Here is a 14,400-nt window from a genome sequence, read left to right as displayed (position 1 = left end):
AGCTGTCTCGCTATGTTAAACCCATTTAACATAGCGAGACAGTTTTAAAATAAAAAAAGCAACGGAGATCTCCGTTGCTTATTTTAAAGCTGTCTCGCTATGTTAAACCCATTTAACATAGCAAAACAGTGCTTTTGCCCACAGCTCTGATGTACTGTGTAGGCATGCGCAGTACATCAGAACTGCCGCAGAATACCAGAAAGCTGCGGAAGGGCAGTAAAGAGGCATTATACAATGCCATTATTTAAGAAAAGTAATTATTTCTTTTCTTAAATAATGTCATTGTATAATAGCAATAACCCACTTCTGGGTGTGGGTAATGCTGTATTTACCCATGGTAGGCTTTGTTTGGTCCCGAGGGCGAACGCCAGCCGTGGGTAAATCCAGCATTACCCACACCCAGGCATGGACTCTTTTCGGGTAAAAGATTTTGCATAGATTCACCAGTTATTTCACTTTATGCTCTTTCATTTGTTAGCTGTTAGTATTAAACTGTACAATAGGGTGTAATGTTATATGCTTTGCCTTATAATATATAAACTATGTACAATGTCATTCAGCCAGTTAATGAGAGCAGAAAACATAGGTTAAACAAGGAAGGTGTAGAACAGTAGTAAATTAATTGACCTGCAAGAAAAAATGTCACAGTTTCCTTATTTCAATAAATGGTACAGGTTACTTAAAAGAAGGAAAAAATATGAATTACTTCATATGATTGAACCCGGAGTGAAATTAAGACATCTTAGTTAAGGAAAGAGAAACAGATCATTCTTGAAATTAATCATGAAACTTTAGCACAAAATAAATGACTTGTACAGGACACTAAGCTGGCAATACATTCAAACACAATGTAGTATAATTATAATGAGGGAAGTGACACTGCTGCATGCTGGAAAATTGCTATAACTGGGCTTAAAGAAACTTAACAAGTGGTAAATGTTTAAAAGTGGCTGGAAATTCAGCATATACAAACATATTTAAACAAGTGTTATAAATATTTAATTTAATGGGGAAAGTGGCTAGTATGGCAATTAGATGTTGGCCCACTCAGCAAAGCACACGTTTCTTCCCTATCCTCTCACCCACAACCCAAGAATACTAACCTAAACCTAGGTGCTACGGTCTTGGCGTGCATTACGTTTATTTGCATTGTTACCCCTATACCTCCATCAGGGAATTACCCATGTTGAAGGCATTTAGCCAGACCCAGCTTAGCAAAATACATTTGGTGATTCATGATTTACCAAACAGGGTTTTGGTCACTTGAAAGGAACCTTTTTTTTAAGATTTTGTTTTAAATGTATTTGTGCTGTACTAAGTTAAAATGAGCTTGATTCAAGCAAAAATATGGTGGTGTTATCTGATTCATGTAATGGTGTAGAATTTGATTAACATGCCTCAAACATCTTTGCTTTCAATATAAAGTAACATAAAACTTAAATTGTATAAACAAAGGTTTAGTGTACATATTCTAAATTATTCTATAACTAGACGTATGAGAATGGGAAGCAACTTTTAATAAGCAATTATTATATGCAGTGACATTTTCATAGTTAAAACTCAGTTGTGCAGAGGACATGATAATGGAAGTTAATAGGTTCATAGGTTCATACTAGGCTATCTGCCCTGGGGCAATTATAAGCCTAGCCCGATTTTGTTTGGCTTACGCCACCCCTTGATTTGAGTATACTGTGCCCTTTTTAAGGTTTAGTTTGCTGTGTCTCTGTCTAATAGTGACACGGAAGTAATCCCCGGGACAAACCTACGATCCCCCATCCACTCATCAAGATTCTTCCTGAAGAGATTCAGTGAGGTGCTCTGCCTAACATGAATTGGAATTCTGTTCCAGAGCGAAGGGAGCCTCTGGGTTATGAATCTGTCCCTCCAGCAAGTTCTATTTATTTCAGTGCTGAGGTTCAAGTCCCCTCAAGCATGTGGCTCAAGGGATTTAGATTTACTGAGGTGGAGCATGTCCATTAATTCTGGATTGGACATAGCTTTATATGTCAGGCATAGATCGCCTCAAAGTAGGCGGTATGCAACTGAGTAGAGCTGGAGTTTTTTTAACCGAGCAGCATATGGCATCTGTTTGAGTCCCTTGATCCTCTTGGTGAGGTACTTTTGGGGTCTTTCCAATTGCTGCAGGTGTCGGGTAAGGTACATCCCAAAAGGGGCATTGTATTCTATGATGGGCCTGATGAGGGATGAATAAAGGGGCACAATTACCTCTCTTGATCTAGATGTGAATCCTTTCATGATGAGGTGGGCTATGTAAAAGGTCTTTCTAACCACTTTGGCAATGTGGTTGTCAAAGGAGAGATTGCTATCAACTTGGGTCCCCAGATCCCTAATTACTTTCTCTGTACTTAATGGGTTACCGCCTATGTGGTAATTTGTGGGAACATTGTTTTTGCCAAAGGGTATGACTGTACACTTTTTGGCATTTAGCTTTAGACCATGGCTCTGGCACCAGTTATCCGTCTCTGTGAGACCTTTTTGAAGGATGTTTGTGTCAGCTGGAGAGTTGATTATGGTGCCCAGTTTGCAGTCGTCTGTGAACTTGGTGAGCCATAGTCCTCCCACGTTGGCCTGTACCTCGGAAAAGTATATACCGAACAAGAGTGGTCCCAGGACAGAACCTTGTGAGATGCCACTTGTGACCGGTTTCGAGTCTGACATGGCTCCAGCAACTCTCACTCTGTGGGTTCTGTCTTTGAGCCAGTTTGCGACCCATCTTGTGACATAGGGGGTTTATATTTAAGCTGGATAGCTTATCTATGATGCCCGAGTGGGGTATTGTGTCAAATGCCTTTGCTAGGTCCAGATAGGCTGTGTGGACTACCTTCCCATCATCTATGGCTTTGGTGACTATTTCGAAGAAGTCAACCAGGTTCAAAAGGCAGGATCTGCCCTTGACGAAGCCGAACTGGGTAGGATCTGGTGTCTGTAGGTCCCCAATGTCTTTGTTTATTAGCTCCATGATGATCCTCTCCATAGCCTTGCAGACTAAGCTAGTCAGGCTTATGGGGCGATAGTTTCCAGGGTCTGTGAAGGCTCCACCTTTGTGGAGTGGGACCACAGTTGCTGTACGCCATTCTGTGGGCACATATCCTGTAGTGAGGCTGAGATTGTACAGCTGTTTTATTTGAGGGATTAGTTCTTCTTGGAGTTCATGTAGGACGCAACCCGGGATGCCATCTGGTCCCATGGAAGCAGTGTTTTTTGCTTTGGAGAGGGCAGCCTTCACCTGAGCATCAGAGATGTTTGGGATGCAGCCCTCTGCCGGGATAGATACTTGCTCTTTTTGGGAGAAGTTTGCACTGAACCTGTCTGCCAGGATATTGGCGATGTCTGTGGGTTCAGTGTATTTTTTGTCGTTTAGAATCAACTCAGAACAAGTCTGGGAGTTGCATCCCAGGTTACTAACATAACTGAAAAAAGCCTTATGATTGTCTTTAGTGTCCTGAGCAATTTTTCTCTCGAAGCTGGCCTTGGAGGATTTTATGAGGGATCGTAATTTTTGCTAGTACTGATCAGGGATGCCTTCCCTATTAGGGATTTTGCTCTATCATGTAGTATCTTCCTCCTTCTGTTGTACAGTTTATTTATGGCTGGGGTCCACCAGACTGGACGCCTGCCTTTGGATGTTTGGGTTTTGGTTTTGTTTGGGATAGCATGATCCATGCATTCCTGGAGATGTCCGTAGAATGCGTTTATATAGGATTCTGCAGTTTGGGCCGTAGTTTCCACTGGCCCTGGGGCCTTGAAGGATTCCACTTCGGTTTTGAGAAGTGAGAAGTTCACTTTTGAGAAGTTTTTCACTGTGGTTTTCTGGGCTGGGGGTGGGGTCGGGCTGTGGACATCCAGTGAAATTAATTTATGGTCTGATCTTACCAATGAGGGATATACTTCAGGTGTGGAGCATACAGTCCCCATGTTGGTAATGATCAGGTCTAGTATGGTATCCCCTTTTGTGGGAGTGGTGACTAGTTGTTCCATAGCATTTGAGTTTTTAATTTCCAGGAACCTTTGGGCTAAGGTGCTGAGGCTTGAGTAGTGCTCCCAGTCTATGTTTGGGTAGTTGAAGTCACCCAATATAATGGTGTTCGGAGAGATCTTCATGTTCTCCAATGTTTTCAGGAAAGCGGAGTAAGATTCCTGACTTTGAGAGGGTGGTCTGTAGGATGCTATAAACTGAAAAGCAGTCTTGCCCACTGTTAGTTGCACATGGATGGTCTCCAATATTTCGTGCAATGCCACTAACCTGGAGGTGTGGATATCCTTGATAAATATGGACACTCCCCCTCTTTTTGTGGTTCGGTCCAGGTTTTGGGGCCGAAAAGCATGATATGAGGTATAACCTGGTAGTGCTGGGGTGCTCTCTGGAGCCTTGAACCAGGTTTCTGTCACTGCACAGATATTGATGTTCTCCATACTGAGGAGAGCTTCAAGTGCATGCATCTTGAGGTTAAGACTTCTGGCATTTAGCAGCATTACCCTTAGTTTATTTTTTCTTGTGCTGTCTATGGAGGTTGGTTTGACTTTTGAGCCTTGCCTAAAAAAGGCACTATGGGGGTGGCAAGAGCCTTTGCCAATATCCGAAAGCCCAGTGGTGACAGGTGCAAGCCATCCCTAGTGAAGCAACGTGGCTTGTCGAGCATGTCATCCCAGGCTGACAGACACTGGATCCCCTTAGGATGACACCAAAATTTTAGCCAATTGTTAAAATCGATCATTTTGTCTTTGTACTGTGGCATCATTCTAGGTGAGGGTAAGATGCTGCTCAAGGTCAGGGTCATACCGGCCTGGGCTACATGATCAGAGAGCTCCTCTATGTCTCTTTTCATGTAGTCCAGGGAGGTACATCTCAGGTCATTCACACCAGCATGTACAATGACTGAGTCATATTTGTATTTGCTTTGCAGTGACCTGAGTGCTTTTGTTATGTGGTGGATCCTAGCGCCCGACAGGCAGCTCACTGTGACCTTCTCTTTATTCAGCTTGGTGAGCAGGACGTCAGTGTGTCTGACAATAGAGTCACCTATTACAAGAGTATCAGGTGTGTTATTCAGCCTTAAGGGCTTTGGCTGCTTGGCACACTGACTTTGTGGGCTATGTGTTGTGCGTGTTTTGTTTTGGGGTAGTGTTTGCTTGGATGTCTGCTTTGGAGGTCTCTGTTGCTAAGGTTGATTTTTATTTAGAGCCTCCGAGTATGTTTTTGTGTATTTATGTGTTTGGTTCGCTGATGTAGTGGGACTATGTGATACTGGAATTGTGTTGTGTGAGGTTACCTTCTCCTCCTGACTGGTTTCACCAGTTTTGAGATGAGAGGGCTCAGCCTCCAGTTTGGCTATATGGTTGCATCTCTCACATATATTTGAACCTGTTTGGAGGAGGAGAGGGTTGTCCGTGTACATGAGACAGTTGTAACATTGCCTCAAAATTCCCAGATTCACCAGCTGGACTGGAGAGAAAACCATTGACTGACCTTTGGACATGCTAGAGTAATATAGGGAAACTGAATTAAGATGGACCAATAGGGGACAAGGTAATCGTAGAGAGTATAAGCGTAAGTAGTGCTTATGGTTTAATAGTGCTAACTTCTAAGATTACTTATTTGGACCAGTGAAGGGCCTTAGAATGCGAATATGGTATTTAAATTGAGAAATAGAGCAGTTCTAAGGGAAAAAGTGAAGAGCAGACTTTGTGGAGCCAGGAATAGTTTAAACCCAATTAGGCGGCGCTGCCCGTTGTTACCCTATGCACAAAAATGCGCAAAACTGTGCAAAAGAGGGATTTAAGAGAGGAAGATCAAGGTGTTAGGAATTGACCCAAAATGGTCAATAAAACTACAGTTTCAAGTCAGTAACCACTCCCACAGGGGCAGGCAGACTGCTCAATGTTTATCACTGCCACTGATGAACAGAGAAACTTCCCTTTAGCCCAAGCAAAAAATGGCCTCCAAGAAACTTACAAACAGTTCAGAACAGTAAGCCTGTAACTGAACTTTTTTAAATCTCAGAAAAGTGGGAAAAAAGCAAGATTTTTTTGTTTTTTTGTTTTTTCAGAGATAGCAGAGGTTCACAAGTATCAACACGTTATAACAGTGCAGTAAATGACCCCACACTTGAGTGCTAGGCCAGAGACAGATAAAATGCAAGTTTTAAGAAAAAAACGATTTTAAAAATAAGGGCAAATAGGAAATTCAGTAAACAACTCTAGGATGTGCTCTAAATACAGTTACTAATGCAGAAATCAAGTTTAACAAGCCAGAAAATGCTCAAAGTAGGCGGCTATGCAGAAAAACTTAGCAAATAATCTGAAGAAAAATACTTAAAATCTCAAAAGTGGCTCCTTTCTTCTCTCAGCATTTTCTCCTCTTGGTGGGTGCTTCACCAACAGCCAACAAGTCTGAAAAGACGCCAAAACCACGAGGCAATCAGGATTTAAGAGAGGAAGATCAAGGAGTTAGGAATTGACCCAAAATGGCCAATAAAACTACAGTTTCAAGTCAGTAACCACTCGAACAGGGGCAGGCAGGCTGCTCAATGTTTAACACTGCCACTGATGAACAGAGAGACTTCCCTTTAGCCCAAGCAAAAAATGGCCACCAAGAAACTTGCAAACAGTTCAAAACAGCAAGCCTGTAACTGAACTTTTTTAAATCTCAGAAAAGTGGGAAAAAAAGCAAGATTTTTTTTGTTTTTTTTTCAGAGATAGCAGAGGTTCACAAGTATCAACAAGTTATAACAGTGCAGTAAATGACCCCACACTTGAGTGCTAGGCCAGAGACAGATAAAATGCAAGTTTTGAGAAAAAAATGATTTTAAAAATAAGTGCAAACAGGAAATTCAGTAAACAGCTCTAGGTTGTGCTCTAAATACAGTTACTAATGCAGAAATCAAGTTTAACAAGCCAGAAAATGCTGAAAGTAGGCGGCTATGCAGAAAAACTTAGCAAATAATCTGAAGAAAAATATTTAAAATCTCAAAAGTGGCTCCTTTCTTCTCTCAGCGTTTTCTCCTCTTGGTGGGTGCTTCACCAACAGCCAACAAGTCTGAAAAGATGCCAAAACCATGAGGCAATCAGTATTTAAGTTCATATATAATAATAGATTTAAGATGAAGTTTTGAGGATAGGCAATGCTTAGAAAATGTAACAGACAGAGGAAAGTAGGCTAGGTGAACATACAATTGAAGTAGGAAAGTCAATTACTATCTCATAAAAATAGTCACGTATATAAACAAAAATGAGTAATGATGATCTGCCAAATGCATTCACTCTTTATAGCAATTAGTCAAACACTAATCACTCAAAAACACTTTCATTGAAAGGAAACTTTATAATTTCTTTTTTTTTTCTTTAACTATTTTTTGCAGATGGTATTCACCACTGATGTAGTGGAGACCCCCTTACCTTCAAACTTAAGTGCATCAGTTCCATGGCTGTACAACAATGGGGAATGGTGCAAGCTCATTGGTCAGAAAAATGTGATATGCAGCGAGTATTTGACTAAATGGACTTCAGAGTGAATACACTCAATAGTTGGGCTGGCTTCCAACCAAAAGTAAGGAGAACATAATTCATTAATTAATTTAATGTATGGCTGAACTCCTTATGTACTGGGAAAAAGAATGAGTTAATAACGAATGGTTGTATTGTATTGCATGACAAGAAAATGTGATATAACTCAGACAGGCAGCATTTAAACAGAACTGTAGTAGTGTCTCCAGAGAAACGTTACAGGATTATTTTAAATAATTGAGTTATGTAATAGGCATATAATGCAAAAAATAAAAAATGAATGACATTATAGACATCACTGGAGGGGGGTTTTCTAAGCAATAAAAAAATAATCATAGAAGTAAATTTAAAGGCTGGATGACTGAGAAAGATAACTTTCAACCATGGATTGTAAAATAAATAAATCTAATCGATGCTGATTATAGTTCAAATGCAAAATTATATAAAATAATAAGGGAAGATAGATTTAGAAAAGGGGGTAAGATAGTAACAGGTAGTAATATACACTGAATACAATACTAAGTATGACCTGGATGGATATGAATGGGAAATACTAACAATAATAACAAAAGATTTGACTTTGATAAATAGTTGTCTATGATTGAAGTAATGCATTCATATCAGCTCATCTGTGACATTTATCAAAAAAGCCAAATTATAAAAATATATATTTTTGAAAGCCACTTAATTCACCAAAAATTAAAGATTTTTTGCAGGAAAGTAAACTGCACTGCATCATTTATGTGGGGTAACACCCCTGCCACCTCTAACTGATATATACCAACTCCAGAGTCCCACAGTAGTGGGCAAAATGTGCAGACATGTATTTGTCAAAAGTGGCATTCAACCAGTATTTCCTCAAAAGGTTTGGATTTGCGAAAATTGTCTTTGATCAGCTGTCTCCTAAAACACAAAAGACAAAGCTGAAAATATTGACCAAAGGTAAGGAAAATAATTGTTGGAAACCTCTATTTAAATCTGTATTTTTAATATAAAATACATTTTTAAAATAAAAATATAACAACAATGAATGTGAAAGAAAGACTATACATGCTATGGGACTCACATAATACACAAGTGATAATGCCCACTGGGGGTATGTTATTGTAGAAATAATGCACAGCTAGAGGTGTTCTGAGGCCCAGTACTACAGGTAGGGAGCCACTACACCCCTGGGAGGGCTTTTTGTTTTTATAGTCTATATTTTAATTGTATGCTTACTAAACAAAAAAGGCAGCCATTTTTATTTTAATTATCTCAGCTTCACTGCAACTTCCTGCCATGAAGCAGTGGATTTATTTTTCTGTTGCATTATCTGCACATTTTCCAAGAAATAGTGAAGATGTACTGGATGTCTGTTCTCTAAAGCTAGTTAGCAAACAATGAGGATAACATACAAATATTAGTGAATGAGCAACTGTTAACAGTGACCATGCAACTGAATGAATCACAATTAAAGGCAACTCTAGTTATGTTAAATTACATTTGACTGCCTGGAATATTAAGAATTCTAATTATAAAGCATTACAAGAAGTTGTAAGTGATACATTGCAGAAATAAGTTCTTTCAGTTACAAGATTTGCATACATTGTAAGAAATTATGAGAGAACTATACTAGAAGGATGTGCATTTTTCTTTTTTTTCCCTATGGGCTATTTCCTCTTATGCTTTTGTAACCATCAGCCATTCCCTCTTGAACTCAAGAGAATTTGTTCCTAGGCATGAGAAATCTCTCCCCAGACTCCAAAAGGGAAACATAATCTGTAAGGGACGACATCCAGGCAAATGTCAGGGTGTTTGTTGATTCCACCAGGATCTTGTCAATGAGATCAGATTTCTATAAATGTCCCTAATCTATAAATATCCCTAATCTCTTTCCTTTGGCAGTGATGTGGGCACCTACATCACCATAGGAACCCTCTATATCCTTCTAACAGTTCACATTGTGTTCCTTGCATATGTTCATCAAGAGCTACTGTCACTGGCTTGAGTGAATATACTCCTGAAGTCCTTCGACTTATCCCACCCTCTGATTACATCCCTGTCCTCTTATCAGAGATTGCAAGCTACAAATGCTGGGAGCTTTAGACCCCTCCTGCCACCTGGGTGGACATGTCCATCAAGAAAGTGTCCCAGACACGAAACCAAGTCCCATCAAACAAGGTATTTTTAGCTCTTTCGTCAGCTTGTATCACAAGACTTTTTGAGAATATAACATACAAACATACATAAAACACAAATTTAAAAAAACATTAATTGGCCACATGACCAAGTCTCCACCAATAAAACATAGTTTAAAATTATTCAATCAATTAATCTCATAGTAATGAAATAAAGTACTAAAATCAATGTTAATGCAGCCTTAAAAAAACTAGCTATACTACATGTCATTCAGCCCAGATGAAACCTGGGCATTCAACCTTATATGTCAAAGAAGTTCTCTAAACTCAACCATGTCTGCCCAGGGACCTCCTTGAAGGTCTTTTTTAATCCCTTCTAAAACAAAAAAAGTCAAAGTATGTGTAGGGTACATCTCCACATGTTTATAAATGGCATTGTTACTATTTTTATTTTTCATATCCCTAATATGTTCGTAGATTGTCTCTTTCAATATACGTGCAGTTTTCCCTATATAAAATCCAGTGCACTGGGAGCAAATGGCAGCATATATAACCCCAATAGAGGTACAATTGAAAAGCCCGTTATGTTGTATGGTACAGGAATTAATTCTAACATGTTCTTTGTTTAAAATATGACAACATTGTGTACAAAGACCACATTTTTTGTATATATCCTCCCTTTACTTAATGAGTTCTCCTCTTTCCATTCTAACATATTTTAATAGTACACACCCTCTAGTATACAATATTAGGCTTATATCCAAGTTTTTCTATCAATCCATCTTGTACTTGGAGTAACTGACAGTTCCTATTTAAAGTGCCCTGGATCATATGAGAATCTACAGAAAACTTAGTTGTAAAGGAACACTGATAGTTATTTATAGCATTAGAGGGGCAGCCGCAGTGGTGTAGTGGTTAGCATTGCCACCTCACAGCAAGAGGTTCTCTGGTTCGATCCTCAGCTGGGGTCCTTCTGTGCAGAGTCTGCATGTCCTCCCTATGGTCGCGTGGGTTTCCTCCAGGTGCTCCAGTTGCATCCCAAAGATATGTTGTAGGTGTATTGGATACTCTAAATTGGCCCTAGGCATGAGTGTGTGCATGTGTGTGCCTTCTGTGGAAGGTTGGGTACTGGGCTGGCAACTCAACATAGTAAAACTCCACTGCCAGTCATAAGCAGACAGGTGATCCGCTGTGGCGACTCCTAACCAGGAAAAAAGCCAGAAGAAGAAGATTTTAAAAATCCATTGTTGGAATGAATTGTACCTTGTGCCCATAACAGGGGTGAAAATAACCCTCCATTCCTCTTAGTAACTATTTCATCTTTCACCTTTTCTGTTAAGGGACCTGGGTAGCCCCTTGAAATAAACATATTACTAAGAATGGAACACTGAGCAAAAAGTCCATGTCTCTTGTAATCATTCATGCTATTCGGACAAATTGCCCCTTAATTACATCCTTCTTAATGTGATTAGGGTGACAACTATCATAGTGCAGCAGATTATTGCAATACGTGAGCTTCCTCTATTTGTTACTAATATATTGTTTACTCTCCAAGTCTTTACAAATTTTGACATCTAAATAATTGATCTTGTTGAAATTGTAAGTGTGTGAACTTCAAAAATGTAGTGGTCTCATTAATATATGTCAAACATTGTTGAATATGAGATTCATCCCCCACCCACACAAAAATTAAATCATCAAGATATCAGAGATATAGTCTCCACTTACTCTTGAATGGGGAAGAGAGCAAATACTTTCTCACCAACATTAGTACAATAATATTAGCAAATATGGGGGCACAAACTGGCCCCATGGGTGCACCAGTCTTTTGCAGGAAATACTACTGTCCCTCAAAATATACAAAATGATTTCATAAAATTACCTCCATAAAATGAACCAGAACTCCCTCCTCATCATTTGAAAATAACTTGGAGTCAAATAAGAACTTTTCAAACCATTCCAACTCTAAGGTATGGGGTATCACGTTAAATAATTTGACCACATCCACAGTAAGAAAAGTAGCATTCTCATCATAATTAAGCCCATTGAACTTTTTTAGAAAATACAAAGTATCAGTACAGATATGTGATTTATTCTCAAGGGCATTTCTCAACTTTATGTCTATATATTTGCAAAGTGAGTGTGTCTTGGACCCTCTAGCACTTACAATTGGTCTCATTGGAAGGTCATGTTTGTTTTTATGTATCTTTGGGATACCAAAAATACTCGGTACAACAGGGTACTGAGTATTCAAATAATCCATGATGTTATAGACTAATTGCCCCTGGTCCTCCTTGTCTTTGAGGGCAAATCTATCTTACGGTAGGAAACATTAACCATATTCAAGGAAACTTCTTCATACATAATCCCATCCAATAAAACCACATTCATTCTTTTAATATAATCTTCCTTGAACAGGACAACTACCCCCCCTCCCACCCATGTCAGGTTTCATAACTCTAAGAGACTTATCCTTACAAAACACTTAACAGAATTTCTCTTTCTGCATATGTAATATTTTCAACATACTTTGACTTCCTATTTCTCAATATTGCCCTAAAATCAAACACACATTTTTTAAAACATAATAAGGCAATTTTGTGTGGGAGGATTAAAAGTGTTTTTTTTTCTTAAGTAAATTATTAACTTCACCATCAACATTGTCATTAAAAAATAATTTCAAGTTTAAAAGTCTAACATACAATTTTAAATCAACAATGAGGTCTGTCATTCTTGAACGACAAGAAGGGACAAAGCTGAAACCTTTGCTAAACAGTTCTGCTTCTTCTGTATTCAGTTCACAAGGTAGAAAATTATATAAACAAAAGTCATTTGTAGATACACAAAGGGTATTCAGTATCATCTGTGGTGTAATCAGTAAAACTATTCTCAGAAAATAAACTGCCATCAGCGGCTACTATCTCTAGTTGAAGTTCCTCCATGACTGCTGGTTCGTATGATATTGATTCCCTGACATTCTCCGGCCCCATTGCGGCCTGTAGTTGACAACACTGCACTGGTTTTGGATCCTTTCAGACCTTCTCAGCTGGTCTCACCCTAAAGGGGCGGGGTTCACAGATGCATCAGTATTTCTAACCGCCTCCTCCTCCTGAATGGTAACCCCGCTATAGGTTTCGGTCCTACAAGGGCAGGTCAAACCAAAGGATAGTGGTTTGGAATAGGCTAAGCCATCAGAATAGGCTTTCCGATCTCTGTCAAATTTATTTTCCTTCCGTTTTTTAATATCCCCTGCAATTCTGTCCACTTTGTTAAATATATCATTGGAATTTAACCCAGAGCTCTCAAATAGCAGATCATCACGTAATTTATTGTCAATCTCCGCTAGTTCATGTTGAATGAGGGTAATAGATGCTAAGTTGTGCTTAACCAAAATTTCCATTAGTTCACAGCCCAGCTTGTTGAACAAGGCAATAAGTTTATGATGCAGGGCAGAATCAGGTATTAACCCATTAGGAAACTTTCAGCACCTCAGTCCTTTAGGTACCATCTGTGAATTAATACATTCAAGGAAGTACATATTTTGTAGCTGAAGCTTTCTACATTTAAGCAACTTAGATTCATATCTTTGCAGAAACTCAATAAATGTCCGAATTTCATTAATAGAGTTAGTAGTGAAGTAATCCCTTAAATCTACCTACTAGTTATAACAGGGGTAGGAAACCCTGTGATGTTAATGCCTGGTTAAAAAGAGATTTTACCTTCAGTACTAACTCTTGTTAATGAAATTCATACATTTACTGAGTTGCTGAAAATATATGGAGATTGACAATAAATTACGTGATGATCTCCTGTTTGAGAGCTCTGTGTTAAATTACAATATATTTAACAAAATGGACAGAATTGCAGGGAATATTAAAAAACGGAAGGAAAAAAATTGACAGAGATAGGAAAGCCTATTCTGATGGCTTAGCCTATCCCAAACCACCTTCCTTTGGTTTGACCTGCCCATCTAGGACAGAAACCTATAGCGGTGTTAAAGCACAGGAGGAGGAGGAGGGGGTTACAAATACTGATGCATCTGTGAACCACGCCTCTTTAGGGTGAGACCAGCTGAGAAGGTCTGAAAGGATCCAAAACCAGGGCTGTATTGTCAACTACAGGCCACGATGGGGCTGGAGAATGTCAGGGAATCAATATCATATGAACCAGCAGTCGAGGAGGAACTTCATCCAGAGATAGTAGCCGCTGATGGAGGATTATTTTCTGAGAATAGTTTTACTGATTACACCACAGACAATGCTGAATGCCCTTCATGTAGCTACAGTTCTAAAGGTGACTTTTGTTTATATAATTTTCTACCTTGTGAACTGAATACAGAAGAAGCAGAACTGTTTAGCAAAGGTTTCAACTTTGTACCTACTTGTCGTTCAAGAATGACAGACCTCATTGTTGATTTAAAATTGTATGTTAGACATTTAAACTTGAAATTCTTTTTTATAACAATGTTGATGGTGAAGTTAATAATGTATTTAAAAAAAAGCACTTTTAATCCTCCCACACAAAATTGCCTTATTATGTTTTAAAAAATGTGTGAGTTTGATTTCAGAGCAATGTTTAGAAATAGGGAGTCAAAGTATGTTGAAAATCTTACATACGAAGAAAGAGAAATCCTGTTACAGTTTTGTAAGGATAAAGCTCTTAAAGTTATGAAACCTGACAAGAGTGGAGGGGGGGGGGGTAGTTGTCATGTCCAAGGAAGATTATATTAACAGAATGAATGTGGTTTTATTGGATG

The sequence above is a fragment of the Protopterus annectens genome, chromosome 2.part0, assembly GCF_019279795.1.
Source record: "Protopterus annectens isolate FY-2018-M chromosome 2.part0, PAN1.0, whole genome shotgun sequence".
In the NCBI taxonomy this organism is placed as follows: Eukaryota; Metazoa; Chordata; order Ceratodontiformes; family Protopteridae; genus Protopterus; species Protopterus annectens.
Note: the sequence above shows the minus strand (reverse complement) of the source record.